Source organism: Euphorbia lathyris, chromosome 5 (genome assembly GCF_963576675.1).
Source record: "Euphorbia lathyris chromosome 5, ddEupLath1.1, whole genome shotgun sequence".
Classification (NCBI taxonomy): Eukaryota; Viridiplantae; Streptophyta; class Magnoliopsida; order Malpighiales; family Euphorbiaceae; genus Euphorbia; species Euphorbia lathyris.
The window spans coordinates 8,009,811-8,026,771 of NC_088914.1; the positions used below are offsets into that span (position 1 = coordinate 8,009,811).

At 42.2% G+C, this 16,961-nt stretch overlaps 2 non-coding genes across 2 annotated transcripts; one reads left to right on the forward strand and one right to left on the reverse strand.

Moving 5' to 3' along the window:
- Positions 1-410: 410 nt before the first annotated feature.
- Positions 411-512, forward strand: LOC136231651 (small nucleolar RNA R71). The gene has a single exon (XR_010690020.1). It is a non-coding gene; the product is annotated as a small nucleolar RNA R71 (small nucleolar RNA).
- A 14,776-nt stretch (positions 513-15,288) lies between these two features.
- Positions 15,289-15,395, reverse strand: LOC136231482 (small nucleolar RNA R71). The gene has a single exon (XR_010689861.1). It is a non-coding gene; the product is annotated as a small nucleolar RNA R71 (small nucleolar RNA).
- Positions 15,396-16,961: the final 1,566 nt, after the last annotated feature.

Here is a 16,961-nt window from a genome sequence, read left to right on the forward strand (position 1 = left end):
GGGTTATTAGTTTGGTTTTGCCCTTGGACAAAGTTTACCTGTTCAATCTCGCTCATACCTTCATAATCCACGTCCGTTTTGATTGTATTACCATTAGGATCGCACGGTGCCATAAACCTATCTATTTTGTGCGATAAGGCAGAAAATTGGGCTTGTAACATCACAACTGGATCACGATTCACTATACCTTTAACCGATGATGTAGTTGAGGATGATGGTTTCACCACTGGTATGTGTCCACGCTCCACGGGCCACATACTACTGTTGATTGCCATTTCCTCCAAAAGTTCTCTTGCTTGGGCTGATGTTTTCTTCATAAATAACCCTCCAGACATAGCATCTAATGAACCTCTAGTTGTAGGATTTAATCCATTATAAAATGTTTGCATTAAAAGTTCAGCGGACAGTTGGTGGTATTGGCATACACGTTGAAGTTCTTTAAAACGTTTCCAAGCCTCATAAAGAGTTTCATTATCATTTTGAGAAAAAGATGTTAACTCTTTTATGACTCTTGCGGTTTTTGCTAAAGGAAAATATTTTGATAAAAACGCTTGGGTTAATTGTTCCCAAGTCACAAATGTTGCGGCTGGCATGGAAGTTAACCATTCTTTGGCTCTATCCTTCAAAGTAAAAGGAAAAAGGCGAAGTTTGATTGCTTCGGCAGTCACATCTGTTATTTTAAAAGTGTCATAAATTTCTAAGAAATTTGTCAAATGGGTGTTAGGATTTTCGTTAGGCAACCCGTAAAATGTTACGTTATTTTGCAACATATTAAGCAATGCTGGCTTAATTTCAAATTGGTTTGCATTTATTTGGGGTCTAACTATGCTGTTTGTTACACCGGCCACTCCTGGCCTAGCGTAATCCATAAGTGTGGCCATAATTTCTGGCTCGGTATTTCTAGTTTTTTATTGGAGTTTTGTTTTTGTTTTTCTTGTTCTTTTTAAGGGTTCTTTCAATTTCTGGGTCTAATAGGTTTGGTGGCGTGCCCGAACTTCGAAAACTGCGCATGAACTTGAAATTTTGCACGAACCGAAACTACCTTCAAAACAGAATTTGAAAAAAAAATAAATATGTTAGTAATTTGAAATAAATAAAATATAAAAGTTTGAATAAGTATATGTAAACCTAGATTCGAAATATAACACGAAAAATCTAAATTTTTGTCAAAAAATTTGACGTTCCCCGGCAACGGCACCAAAAATTTGATGATCGATTTCCGCAAGTGCACGGTATACGCTTGTAGTAATAAAAGATATCGAACCCACAGGGAACGCTTTTTAACGGAAACTTATTTTGAATCGGTTAGATTCACTTTAAGGTTTATAATATGTAAAATCGTTTACTTGGATTTGGTTTTGAAATTGCTAGAATAAGAATTGGACTAGAATATGTTGAACGTTAGAAATCACTTCTGATTTAAGGGTGAATATACAAGACAGAAACGTTTAGTTCTTTAGAAAAGTAAATAAATGTATTTGTTTGCATTAAGCAAAGAAAACAACTTTAAACTTTGTATAAATTATAAAAATGTAACAACGTAAATTCCTCTAATTAAAAGGCTTTGAACGCAACAATCCTCCTAACTGGTTTAGATTGCTTCCTTAACCAAATTAATACTTTTATCCAAGATATCAATTCGTCTAAATGTTCAACAAAGTTTCCTTGTAATGATTTTGAATTCAACTACGTTTTAATGAAAACACCAAAACTCACTTCGGATCATTTACCAAAGTGCTACATAAAAATCTATCGAATAGAATGAACTTTATTAGATGAAATGTGAATTTGATACAAGTTTACAGAGAATAAGAAGCATGGAAACTTTTGACGACTTTCAAGCGAACGGGTTATCAATCCTTTCCTTAAACCTCGTTAGAGTTTGTCAGACTCAGGGGCAGATCCTCTACTAAATCTTCTCGCTGAATCTTCGGAATAGTGATTGGTCTATCGACTACCAAAATGTAAACTAATATGAACAAATCTAAATGCTACTGTGTTTGTATTTATTTAATAAACAATGTGTGTACATCATATTGCTTTTTATAGAATCGAACTTCTAACTCTGAATCGCTTGACTCAGAATTTCTGCATTAATTCTATACTAATCTTCTCTTCAATTTTTCTATATATCTGATAACTTGCTGGATCCGCTTTGATATTCTTTGCCGGAGTTACCTGCAAAACAAAATCGGAGACAGGATCTTCGGGAAAACTCTCCGACGATCAAGTCAGTTTTTGTAAAAATGAGTCTATAATTTAGCAATAGCTTTGTGGGAAAAAATGTGAACGTACCTCCCCCCTTATTCTTAAGGCCTTTTATAGGTGTTTTTTGGGTAACCGCCGAGGGCGGTTACTCCTTAGTGGGCCACGTTCTGAGGGCGGTTACCCATTTTTAGGCCATGTCCCTTTCGTGGCTTTCATGGCAACGAACGTGGTTTTGAGTGGGAGTCTTGACGCTCCATTTAGGAATTCGGGGCGGTTTACTCGCTGCGCCCGCTTCCTTCATTCGGGTCCCGTCCAATCTTAGCCCATGGGGCTTTAATATGGGCTGGGCTTGCGAAATGAATATAACCCGTTTTGGGCTTCGCGGGTTATCACATGCCTCCCCCTTGGTCTAGCAAGAGCCCTTTTAGGGTCTTTTTATAGGGGACGCTTCGTCTTTGTCCGATTATTTCAAAGTTTTGAATTTGTGCATTTCCCTTCTTTCGTTTTCTCCGGCGTCGACCTTTTAATTCCGTTACTTCTTTTCCGGCGTTAACCTCTTAATCCCGTCACTTCACTGTGTTGTCTTTTTCATGTAAGTTTTTCTTTTCACATTTGTTCCTTGTTCGGCTTTTTGCTTCTGTTTTCCTTTTATCGATCATGTCAGACCTCGACTTCGCGCCGTTTGACGACGATTATGTCCGCGAGGTCTCTAACGAGGTCGAAGAGATGGTTGAGGAAGCTTCAACCAGCTCTCCTGGGTGTAATTCTCATCCCGCCGACTTCCTTCATCTGGCGAATACAACCGACGAGGGTTTAGGTTTTGACCCCAAAAAGTTGATTCCGCCACTTGTTCTAACCCCTCGTTTGTTACCAAAGAAGGACAGGTCGGGAAGTCTGGTTTGTCAAGAGACAATCAATGATTTGCGGGAGCATTATCCCTGGCTCCGAGGTCTCAAGACTATCATTCCTGGGGAGGATAGGGGACCAGGCGATTACCCAAAGGGGTACTTCACTATTTTTGTGGCCCAGATTATCTGCGGCTTCACTTATCCGCTGGCGGATGAGATTGCTTCCGTCCTAGGCGGTTACGGAATCGCGCTCGGGCAATTGCATCCTAACGGCTGGGCCGATTTGACTCTGGACAAATTCTTGGCGGATTGTTTGGAGGTTCCCTTTTCGCCCAAAATCTTCTCCAAGCTCCACCATTTCAAAAGCTCGGCGGGGTATTTCACTTTCATCCGCCAGAGCGGATACTATGGTTTTGACGAGAAGCTGAACAAGATCCGCGAGTGGGATCGATCTTACTTTTTTATCAAGTTTAATGAGGAAAACCTGAACTTCCTTCGTTGCTGGAGCCGACCCAACGTAAAGAGTTTGAACTTCGGGTATCCCAGTAAGGAAGAATCCGCCGTTATCAAGTTCCTGAAGAGCACTCCTCCTTTTGTATGGACATACGATCAGGCCTTTCATATGCTAAGGAGCCGAGTAGCGATTGCATACCGCGAGGGGGATCGTGTTGTCTATATTCCTTATCGCGTTTTTGTGCAAGGTACTTTTTATTTCCAAGTTGATGGTTTCTTTTAACCCTTTGCAGGGGTGATCCTTTATCTCAAATCGCTGCAGATCGGGAGGCTAAAGCCCTGGCGAGAAGAAAGAAGCGGATGACGGAAACCGCTTCCGTTGTAGGGGCGGATCCTTCTGGAGGGACAATTCCTTCTATTGGGGCGGCTTCCCCGGTTAGGGCTTCCGCTTCACAAGGTCTTGCTTCTGCTTCCGAGGATCTTCCTTTAACCAGGAAGCGGAAGATAAGTGCGGATACAGAGTCTTCTCGTTCAAAAAAGAAGAACACTTCTATGTCCCTTACTGTTGGCGGCGCACCTGTATCCGCCTCGTCTAAAGGAAAGAGCAGTACCCCCATTCACGAGGTATCTTGATCTACTCCCTCTCGTATTGCTACTTTTTCCTCATGAGCTATCTGCCATTCCCTTGATATTTTTCTTTATGCTTTTGCAGCCAATCCCCGATATTAGCGGATGGTGGACTAGGACTTTCGGCCTGGCCGTGAACTTCTCTTGCAAGGATATTGTATCTTCCATATGCAATGTCCTCGGGCGACTTCCCTCCGCCTCCCGTGTGCGCGAGCAAGTACCGCTCCCTACTGCTGTGGAAGGGATCGAGAAGCGTTCTGTAGAGGTATATTATTGCTTTGTCCTTCGCTTTCAAATATCTTGTGTTCATTGTAACCGCATATTTCTATTCGCCCATTTTTATTTGTGAGACGTGTTATATGCAGATTATCAATTTCGCTGAGGGCATTCTCCGAAGGGATGCAGAGCGAGCCAAGGAGTTGGAAAGTCTTGGTACGGAATTGGCGACTCAGAAGTCGCTTTATGATGATGTCCAAGGGAAGGTGAAGGTCCTAGAGGGCACCTGTCAGAAGGCCGTGGGTGAGAAGGAGGAGGCCCTTAAATCCCTTCAGGCCAAGTCCGATGAACTGCAAAAAGCCCTCGACGACCTAGCTGCTTTCAAGGAGGCCCAAAAGAAGAGGGTTGAGGAGATTTTGGCTGAAGATGGCGCCCGCATCTACTGGTATGGGGAGCGGATTCATGCCGCTTATAAGCACGGGCATCAGGGTCTAGTACTTAACCGCCCCAAAGTTCCCATCCCTGAAAAGGATTTAACTGGGGAGTGGGATAAGCTGGAAGCCGAGGATGCTGATATGGATGAGGTACTCTTCTTAGATTGGAAGACTCTTCAGGATCCTCCGATTAGCTGCGAGATCCCTATTCAGCCCGCGGAAGGAGAGGCACCCCAAGCCGTTTCTCAACCTGTGCAAGAGGTACCTCTCGTCGAAGAGGTTACTGAAGCGGTTACCGATTCAAGGGTTGAGGATTCGCTTGAAGTAGATCCTCCTACCGGAGGAGATGAGGGAGTCGCCGAAGTCCAGGAGGGCATTAGGCGCGAAGGAGAGGAAGCTGTAGCATAGCTTAACTTATATTTGGACTTTTGTATGTAAAAACCATGTAATAAACCGCTCTGATATATATATTTTCTTTCGTTTGTTGCTTTTCATATGTGTGTGATTGTCACTTTTTTGCCCTTTATATGTGCCCTTTGTCCTTTTGCCGACTCCATATTTGTGTTTCTTCATAGCTAGGGTGGCCAGACCCTTTTTGCAATTTTGAGTACTCGTTTATTCGCTTAATTTTATGCCTTAACTTATAATTCTTCTTTCGAAAATAATCATAAGTTTTGATCATAAGGTTTTGCGAGTGATGCGTAATCATGCATCCGCCTTTCTTTAACAGGCAACACATTTATGTGTTTTTTATTTTAACCCTAAGGTTTTTTTGCGAGTGATGCGTAATCATGCATCCGCCTTTCTTTAACAGGCAACACATTTATGTGTTTTTGATTTTAACCCTAAGGTTTTTTGCGAGTGATGCATAATCAAGCATCCGCCTTTCTTTAAGAGGCAACACATTTGTGTGTTTTTGGAAAGAATCCGCATTTTGTTGTAACATACTGAGTGAATGTAATAACTTTTATTGATGACGAGAAAAAGTTTATTACATATGTACACCAATTGTGCGGGATCGAAGCCTCATTAAAACCTTTTATCAGAAAACCCAGTGGGAAAAACTCATAAAAGGAAAAAGAGTACTCGTCATTTCCTCGAACTACTCGGCCTTTCTATATAGGCGTAGATTCTCTAGATTCCAGGTGCGCGGGAGCTTCTTTCCACTCGTTTCTTCTATTTCGAAAGTGGCCGGTCCCATCTTCTTGGATACTTTGTATGGCCCGATCCAGTTGACGCCTAGCTTGCCTTTGCCATCTCTAGACTGTATTTTATCTGCTTTTTTCAAGACCAAGTCGTTTTCGTTGATCATTACTTTTCGCACTCTTCTGTCATGGTATTTCTTGATTCTGTTGCGGTACATTGCCATTCGCATGTAAGCTTTTTCTCTTCGTTCCTCCACAGAATCCAAAGCATCTCTGATGTTGATAGGATTTTGTGTGTCGCAATAATAAATTGTCCGATCTGTGGGCGACTTGATTTCAACAGGTAGGACTGCTTCGGCTCCATAAACTAGCGAGAAAGGTGTTTCGCCTGTTGCTGCCTTTACAAAGGTTCTGTATGCCCACAGCATATGGGGTATCTCATCCGCCCAACCTGTTTTTTTTGTCACCTAGCTGCTTCTTGATGCCTTGAACCATGGCCCTGTTGGTAACCTCCGTCATACCATTTGATTGGGGATGGTTTACAGAAGAAAAATGATTCTTGATTCCCATGCTTTCGCAGTATGTTTTGAACTTGGCACAGTTGAACTGGGTGCCATTGTCGGTTATAAGCTTCTGCGGGATCCCAAATCGCATGATAATGTTCTCTCGTAAGAACTCGATCATTCGCTCAGGTGTTTGTGCGGTTACTGCCTCCGCTTCTACCCATTTGCTGAAGTGGTCCACTGCGACTATCAAATACTTCCTTTTCTTTGTTGTTTCTGGGAATGGACCCACTATATCAATTCCCCATGTTGCGAATGGCCACGCCGTCATTATAGTGATTTGTTCAGCTCCGGGAACATGCTTTTCATTCGCATGGATTTGACAGTTGTGACATTCCGCAACCATCTTCTGGGAATCTTCCACCACCTTGGGCCAGTAGTATCCCAGCAGTTTGACCTTTCTTGCCAATGCCGCCGAAGCTTCGTGCGCGCCACAAATTCCTTCGTGTAGTTCTCGCAGCACATAGTCTCCTTCATTGCGACTAACGCATTTCAACCATGGACATATGTACGATTTCCGATACAAAGTTCCATCCCGCATTGAGTATCATGCCGACTGCCCAATTATTTTTCTGGCTAAGCTCTTATCAACCGGCAAATCTCCCTGCTCCAGATATTGACGGATTGGCATCCGCCAATCTTCATCGTCTTCCAGTTCCTCGATGATCATAATCTGATCAACCTCGAATGCTGGTGCCGATTTTATTTCCAAGCTACATGCTTTTTGACTCCATGGTTCTCTACTTGCCGCTGCTTTTGCCAATTCGTCAGCTTTTGCATTTTGGCCTCGTGGAACATGCACCATCTCCCAAACGACTCCCTTGTGCGTTAACTCTTGTGTCAATCGGCTGACCACCTGATGGTATTTTACTAGCTCCTCCTGTTTCACCAGATAATTTTTTGTGATCTGGTTTATCATGAGTTTGGAATCGCTGTAGATTACCACTCTTTCTGGGGTGAGTTCATTGAGCAACCTCAATCCACATATCATAGCCTCGTATTCCGCGGCATTATTGGTAGTTTTGAAAGTTAATTTTGCTGCATAGTACAGGTGGATAACCTCCGGACCTTTGATGACGACTCCTAGCCTAGCTCCATCTGCAGATAAGGCCCCATCTGTGTACATGCTCCACTCTTCTTTTTGTGCCTTTGGACATTCATCATCATCCCAAGTGAATTCGTTCACGAAGTCGGCGAGCACTTGGCTCTTTAGCGCTGGTCTTCCTTCATAGCGGATATCGAATTCGCCCAGGCGAATTGACCATTCCATCAACCGGCCGGATGCGTCAGGTTTCTGCAGTACCTTTCACATTGGGATGCCAGTTCTCACAATGATAGTATGCGCCTGAAAGTATGGTTTCAATCTAGCCGCCGTGGTTATCACTGCGAGGGCCATTTTGTCCAACTTTGAATACCGGAGTTCTGCATCCTTCAGGACTTTGCTCACGTAGTACACTGGATATTGTTGCCCTTCTTCTTCTCGCACCATCACAGTGCATATCGCCATGCTGGTGACGGATACATAAAGGAACAAATCTTCTCCGTCTTCCGGCCTGCTCATTAAGGGCGGATAATATAGTAATCGTTTTATCCCCTCAAATGCTTCTTGACAATCCAGCGTCCATTCAAAGGACTTGGATTTTTTGATGGCATTGTAGAAAGGTAGACATCGCCTAGCTGAGCATGATATGAATCGCCCTAATGCCACCAACCGCCCGTTCAGTCTCTGTACTTCCCTTATGTTCCTTGGCGTCTTCATCTCCATTACTGCTTTAACCTTCTCAGGATTCGCCTCAACCCCTTTGCCGCTAACAATGAAACCCAGGAACTTTCCCGCTCTTGCTCCGAATGTGCATTTCTCTGGGTTCAATTTGAGACCATATTTGATCAACACTTCTAGGATTTCTTTGATATCCCGCGGGTGGTCTTGCATTTTCTTGCTTTTGATGATCATGTCATCAACATAGATCGAGAAGTTCTCGCCGGATTTGTCTGAAAATATCTTGTTCATCATCCTCTGGTATGTTGCTCCCTCGTTTTTCAATCCAAAGGGCATCACCTTGAAGCAATAAGTCGCCTGGTGAGTTATGAATGATGTTTTGATTTCATCCACCTTCTCCATGGGTATCTGATGGTAACTGGATTTCACGTCGGTGAATGATAAAACTTCATATCCTGCAGTTCCATCTACCAATATATCAATGTTAGGAAGTGGATACATATCTTTCGGACATGCCTTGTTCAAGTCTTTGAAGTCGACGCACATTCTGTACGTTCCATTCGGCTTTTTGACTAGCACCACATTGGCTAGCCATTCCGGATAGGTGACTTCTCGAATCGCATCCGACCTTAGCAAGTCCGCCACTGCTTTTTCAATCGCCTTTTGCCGCTCAGGAGCATGTCCCCTCTTCTTTTGCCGCACTGGGGTTGCCCCTTTGTTTACATTCAATCGATGGGTTGCTACGTCTGGGCTTATTCCTTTTAGCACTTCATTTGGGGCGGCAAATGCCGACTCACATTGGATCAATACCTCGGTAATGTCTTTCTTTGTTTCTTCTGAGAGTCCAGCCGCTATTCGCACGCTCTTGTCATTCGAGATGGCGAATAGTTCCGTTTCTCCCAATGCTTCCACCGGCAGCTCCTCTTCGACTTTATCCTCCTCTTCCGGTTTTGGTTCAAGTGATAATGTATAGGCCTGTTGAGATACAAGTTGATCACCTTCAACTATGACTCGCCCTTGGTGTGTTGGCAAATGTAACGTTAAATGCTTCATTGAGATGAGCGACTCCGTCTCCGATAGGAATGGCCGTCCCAGAATTATGTTGTAGGCCAGTGGGAGATCAACAATTGCGAATTCTAAATCACCTCGCCATTTTAGATTCTTATCGCCCATTTCTGCCTCCAACACCACCTGCCCACTTGTTTGGGAGGATTGACCCCTAAAACCAGTTACATCCATGAAGGTGTGTTCCACCCGCTCGTCGTTGATTCCCAACTTGTTGAATGCTGTCCGGGTAATGACGTTGCAAGAACTGCCTGTGTCGATAAGGACCCGCTTGACGTCCCATCCTTCAACGGCCATCGTGATCACCAGGGCATCCGCATGTGGCTCCGTGATTCTCGCAAATGAGTAATTGAGGGCATCCCCCCTATGTGTGTTGCTCTTTCGCCATTCACGGCGAGTTCTTTTTGTTGGAGGCTCGTAGATTCCGCCTGCTATCACGTTTATCACCCCTTTCTTCTGCTTCTTTTTTGGCCGTGTTTCTCCCTCATGCGGGAGCGTTGTTTTCTCATCAGCTGTTTTTTTTCTTACAAATTGACTCAGCTTGCCTCTCTCGATCAGTTTTTCTATTTCCTTCTTCAGTTCGTAGCAATCATCTGTGTCATGGCCATTCAACCTGTGGAACCTGCAATACTTACTGGGATAGCGCCCCAAACTGGTTCGGCCTTTCACCTCGGGGAACCGCACATCCTTCTTCAAGGGGCTCTTTTCGATCCAAAGTAACACCTCTTGGCGAGTCGTGTTTAGTGGTGTGTGATGTCCTCCACCTTGAAAGGGACGATCGCCTCTTCGAACAAAATTACTTTTGGACTGGGTCTGACGCCGACTGTCCGAAGTGGTTCTAGCGGCATCTCTTTCTCGCCGAGTTTGGGCCCTATGTTCCCTGTTGACATCATCCACTTCCATGAATTCCTTTTCTATCTTCATGAGCTCGGCTACAGTGCGTGGTTTGTTACGGATGATTTCTTCCCGCATGCTCCAATCTGTGGTTCCATCCGCCATGATGTTACGAATACTCACGATATCCGGGTTCTGCAATCGCACCAGGATATCGTTAAAGGCGACAACAAATTCCCTTAGGGAATTATAGTTTCTCAGTTTGATCTCCTTCAGCTGCCTATCTGTCACATCTGCCGCTTTACAGCCCACGAACTTCACACAGAAATCCCGACTATATTGTTGCCAATTGTGAATAGATTCTGCCGGTAAAGATCGAAACCAATCAGATGCCACACCGCCCAAAGTTGTCGAGAATAACCTGCAAATTATGCTTTCGCTTGCCCCTGCAACGTCCATTAACTCTCTGTAGTTCCTGACATGAGCCTCAGGGTCAGAATTTGGATCCCCATAGTATTTTGGTATGGCAGGTGCTTTGATTCTGTGATCTGGAATGAATTCCCGCAACGAAGGGGCAAAAGGTGAATCGCTCTGGACCTCTGCTCTCGGCCTAGGCGAGTACCCCATTCGCTCCATCATGCTTCGTAATTGATCTTCTAAGTCAATATCGGGTATTCGCCGGACTTCTTCCATCCGCTGCTGGTGAATTCTGGGTGGCATCCACCCGCCCATCGGTGTTGAGACGTGTGCCTGTTGGGGGACTAACCGCTGTCCCGTTATAGGATCAAAGTTCCATGTGTGCTCCCGCCCAGGAGTCATCAACTCCGAATGTCTGTGAGGAAAAGGTTCCACTTGCTGTAGCGGAAGAGTGCCTTGCACTCCTAGTAACGGTTGGGATGGCTGCCAGGTCAGATGTATCGTCGTAATGAGATCTGGGTGCGAGTAGTTGCTCGGGTGGCTGTGTGGGTTTGTGCGACTACTCTGGCCCACTTGATTTGGCGCCTGAGATGGCTACGGGAGGGCCGATATGACAGGGATAGTCAGTGATTGTGTTGAGATAACCACAGGTTGTTGAGGAGCAGCCGCCACGGCGGTATTGTGTTCGACGAGGGCCGTTAGTAAATTAATCATTCGATCTCCAGCCGCCTGGCTCATGTTCGAAGCCAAGACTTGTCCAGCCATCTGCACGAAATCACTATTGGACATTTCCATCTTAGTTTGCACTTGGACCTCCAATAAGGGACTCAATTGTCCCGAAGGACCTGATGAGCTAGGCACCACAGGCTGTGTACTTGCAGGTTGCGAATTCGCAATCCGTGGTCCCCTGGAGTTCATACTAGTTGATCTAGTGGTAACGCCGGTCGTTCGTGATGGTTCTGACATGTTCTTCGTGTACCTTTAACCAAATGTTGGTAAAAAAGGTCCACGCTCACCGCACCAATGATAACTTGCTGGATCCGCTTTGATATTCTTTGCCGGAGTTACCTGCAAAACAAAACCGGAGACAGGATCTCCGGGAAAACTCTCCGACGATCAAGTCAGTTTTTGTAAAAATGAGTCTATAATTTAGCAATAGCTTTGTGGGAAAAAATGTGAACGTACCTCCCCCCTTATTCTTAAGGCCTTTTATAGGTGTTTTTTGGGTAACCGCCGAGGGCGGTTACTCCTTAGTGGGCCACGTTCTGAGGGCGGTTACCCCTTTTTAGGCCATGTCCCTTTCGTGGCTTTCATGGCAACGAACGTGGTTTTGAGTGGGAGTCTTGACGCTCCGTTTAGGAATTCGGGGCGGTTTACTCGCTGCGCCCGCTTCCTTCATTCGGGTCCCGTCCAATCTTAGCCCATGGGGCTTTAATATGGGCTGGGCTTGCGAAATGAATATAACCCGTTTTGGGCTTCGCGGGTTATCAATATCCAACTCTGAAATCAACTCTTTATTTATAGATGTTGAAGAGTCGGGTTTAAGGGACGTGTCTGCTACGAAGAGGCGTTCTTATCCAATCGAACAGACGCATTTCTTTTGTGAACGAACGTGTACATATAGCCTTTTCAGAATTTATGCTCTTACCGAGAATCCAAATTCTCGGCCGAGAATGGGGGAGCAGAAATTCAGCCTTCGAAATGATAAGGGGGAGAAGCTGGCGACGCGTGCCACGACCGAGAATGGAGGATTCTCGGTCGCGACACGAAGTAATTTCCTCTATCTTGACTTCGTCCCCGTCCTCGTTTCGGTGCGTTTGATTTTCGTCGTCTTTGACTCCTTTTGTAGGGTTTTTCTTTTGTTTTTAACCTCTTTTCGTTCCTATTTGGATTTTACCAAATATTTAGGTACCTTGCAAGAAAGAAACATATTTGGAAGTAAAAGTACGCTAAACAGGTATAAAGAGTACGAATTCATAACAAAACTGATGTAAATACTAATGACTTTTTAGGTATATTTTGGGCTTAACAATATCCGTAGCGGCAATGGCAGTTGTCCGTGTCAGTTGAGTTAACAGGAGAACATAGTAATGGAAATGCGGAGGGTGGCAAAAAGATAGAAGGTAACTGCATATCCATAGTAGCATTTAAGGAGAAGTTCCATTCGGTTACAAATATTATTAATAGCCAGTATTAATTATGGTCAAAAGTTTAATTCAGTTACATAAATTATGAATGGGGCCAATAATAATTATGATCAAAAGTTTACTTTAGTTACAAAAATTATTCACGGGGCCAGAAATATATATGGTTAAACAGTTACTATCCCAGAAAAGGTTTATGTTTTTATTACAGATCCTAAAAGGCGAAGAAAAAAGGAGGCTGTTAGTGGAGAGATAAGTTTGGAATTTTCCGCAACAACAATACTGGATCAAAAATCGGGAATATGGTGGGTTTTACAGGTCAGACCCTTCCGTCATTATGAGTATTTTAGTCTGGAACTGTTATGGTTTTAACGATCCACAGGCAGTTCGTATCTTATTAGATCTTGTCTATAATTATAGACCAATTGTGAAGCCCAAAATATACCTAAAATATCATCAATAATTACATCAATATTGCTACGAATTTATGCTATTTAGAATACTTTTACTTTCGAATATGTTTCTTTCATGCAAGGTACATAAATATTTGGTAAAATCCAAATCGGAGTAAAAAGAGCTCAAAAATAGAAGAAAAGCCCTACAAAAGGAGTCGAAGACGACGGAAATTAATAACGCCAAGTCGAGGACACAAACGAGAGCTGAAAAACCAAAAATGCTCCATGCCGCGACCGCCGCTTCCCCTATTCACGGTCGTGACACGCGTCGCCAGCCATTTTTCCCCTTTGTTTGAAGACCACTTGATGCTCCCCCATTCTCGGTAGTGAATTTGATAATTCTCGGTACGAGCAGGAGATTTTAGAAGCATGCTACACACTTTTGTTTTCGACGGAACGCGATCGTTCGGATGGATAAATACGTCTTTTCGCAGCGGACACAATCCTTCACAATGGACACGACACTTCGATCAAGACTCTTCAACATCTATAAATAAAGAGTTGATGGAGAGTTGAAACATATAATGTGATATGTGTAGAAGAAAGAAATTAGTGTAGAATTTATGCAGAAATTCCGAGTCAAGTGATTCAGAAGTTAGATTTAGATTCTGTAAAAAGCAATATGATGTACACACATTGTATACTAAATAATAACAAATTCAATAGCGTTTAGACATTGTTCCAGTTTTGTTTACATTTTGGTAGTGGACCGACCCAGTCTCTATTACGAAGATTCAGCGAGAAGATTGAGTAGAGGATTCGCCCCTGAGCCTGACAAACTCGAACGAAACCCAAGGAAAGGATTGACAACCCGTTCACTTGCACGCCGTCGAAGAATTCAATTCTCCATGTTCTCTGTAAACTTGTATCAATTTATATTTCATCTAATAAAGTCTGTTGTATTCGATAGATTCTTATGCAGCACTTTGGTAAATGAGCCGAAGTGGATTAATGCTGGTGTTTTCATTAAAACGTATTTAATCAAAATCTTTACAAGAAAACTTTGTTGAACACTTAGGCAAATTATTATCTCGAAAGAGTTTTAATTTGATTAAGGGCAACTATCCCGAAAGGGTTTTGTCGCGTTCAAAGCCAATTAATTAGAGGTTCCGTCATTTATTTCATCTTTATAATTCGTACAAAGTTTAAAGTTGTTTCTTTGCTTAATGCAAACAAATATACCTGTTTACTTTTCTAAAGTACTAAAACGTTCCTGTTTTGCAAATTCAATCTTAAATCAGATATTTTCTAACAATCTTCATATTCTAATCTAATTCTTATTCTAGCAATTTCAAAACCAAAACCGATTAAACGATTTTTCCATATTATAAACCTTAAAGTAGTTTTAACCGATTGTAAATAAGTTTTGTTAAAAAAGCGTTCCCTGTGGGATCGATATCTTTTATTACTACAAGCGTATACCGTGCACTTGCGGAAATCGCTCAACAAGTTTTTGGCGCCGTTGCCGAGGATACGCCAAATTTTTTGACAAAATTTTAAATTTTTCGTGTTTTATTACGAATCTAGGTTTATTCATACTTAGTGAAACTTTTATATTTTATTTATTTTCAATTACTAACATATTTATTTTTCAAAATTCTGTTCTGTAGGTAGATTCGGTTCGTGCGAAATTTCAAGTTCATGCGCAGTTCTCGAAGTTCGGGCACGTCACCAGATCCTATTGACCTAGAAATTGAAAAGACTCTTAAAAAGAACAAGAGAGAAAAGAAAAAGAAAAACAAAACCCCAATAAAAACTAAAATTACCGAGATTTTACCGAGCCAGAAGTAATGGCCACACTTATGGATTACGCTAGGCCAGGGGTGACCGGTGTAACAAACAGTATAGTTAGACCCCAGATTAATACAAATCAATTTGGAATTAAGCCAACGTTGCTTAATATGTTGCAAAATAATGTAACATTTTACGGGTTACCTAACGAAAATCCTAATACACATTTGACAAATTTCTTAGAAATTTGTGACACTTTTAAAATACCAAATGTGACTGCGGAAGCAATCAATCTTCGCCTTTTTCCTTTTACTTTGAAGGATCGAGCCAAAGAGTGGTTAACTTCTATGCCAACCGCATCAATTGAGACTTGGGAGCAATTAGCCCAAGCATTTTTATCAAAATTTTTCCCTTTAGCAAAAACCGCAAGAGTCATTAAAGAGTTAACATCTTTTTCTCAAAATGATAATGAAACTCTTTATGAGGCTTGGGAACGTTTTAAAGAACTTCAACGTTTATGCCCACACCACCAATTGCCTGCTGAACTTTTAATGCAAACACTTTATAATGGACTAAATCCTACAACTAGAGGTTCATTGGACGCTATGTCTGGAGGGTTATTCATGAAGAAAACATCTGCACAAGCAAGAGAACTTTTAGAGGAAATGGCAATCAACAGTAGTATGTGGCCCGCGGAACGTGGACACCTACCATCAGCAAAACCGTCATCCTCAACAACATCATCAGTTAAAGGTATAGTGAATCTTGATCCAGTAGCGATGTTGCAAGCCCAATTTTCTGCCTTGTCGCACAAAATTGATAGGTTTATGGCACCGTGTGATCCTAATGGTCAACCAATCCAAACGGATGTGGATTACGAAGGTATGAGTGAGATTGAACAGGTAAACTTTGTCCAAAGGCAAAACCAAACTAATAATCCTTATTCCAATACATATAATCCTGGGTGGAGAAATCATCCTAACTTTAACTGGAGAGATAATAATAATAATAATGTTAATGCTAATCAAAATCGTACTACTAATTATCAAAATCAATCAAGAGATACGTTTAGCATTTTATCTTCTAAAATCGACAAATTCATTGATGCGATGAGCGGAAAAATAAGTAATCACGACGATGGTTTTAAACGGATCGAAAATAAATTCGATCAGCTTATTAAAAACCAATCATCTAGCATCCATAATTTGGAGATTCAAATTGGACAACTCGCTAAATCAATTCCATCCCGTAAAGAGGGAAGTCTTCCAAGCCATACGGAAGAAAATCCGAAAGAGCATGTTAAGGCTATCACTCTTCGTTCAGGGAAAAATTACTTAGGCCTGAAAATGCCCGGAAATTCGACTTTACGTGGAACTGATTTACCAAAACCCAAAGAAGATACATTAAAACAAAAAGATGCACCGATTGACTCTAGTACAAAAACTTTTGTACCCAAACCACCTTTTCCACACAAAGTCCGCAACAAGGACTACGACAAACAACTTTTAACATTTTTAGGCAAACTTAAGAATTTGCATATTAATTTAACGTTTATGGATGCAATTACGCAAATTCCCAACTATGGAAAATTCCTCAAAGATTTAATTTCAAAGAAAATCAGTTGGAAAGGAATTTCATCCATTTCACTTACTGAAGATTGCAGTTCGATTGTGTCAAGCAATTTGCCCACAAAACTCAAAAATCCCGGATGTTTTACCATTCCGTGTAAATTGGGAGATATAGAATTCCCAAGTTGTCTTTGTGATTTAGGAGCAAGCATTAACTTGATGCCATTATCTATATTCAATAAGTTAGGCTTAGAAGAAGACATCAAACGTACCAATATGGTTTTACAATTAGCGGATCAAACCACTAAAAGGCCATATGGTATAATTGAGGATGTTTTAGTTAAAGTTGACAAATTTATTTTTCCTACCGACTTCGTTATTTTAGATTTTGCTTATGATGTAAATTGTCCGCTAATCTTTGGTAGACCGTTCATGAACACGGGACGTTCTCTAGTTGATGTGTCGGAAGGGAAAGTAGTTTTACGAATAGGAGATGATAAGATTGAGTTTGATATGAACCGGGCGATGAAATA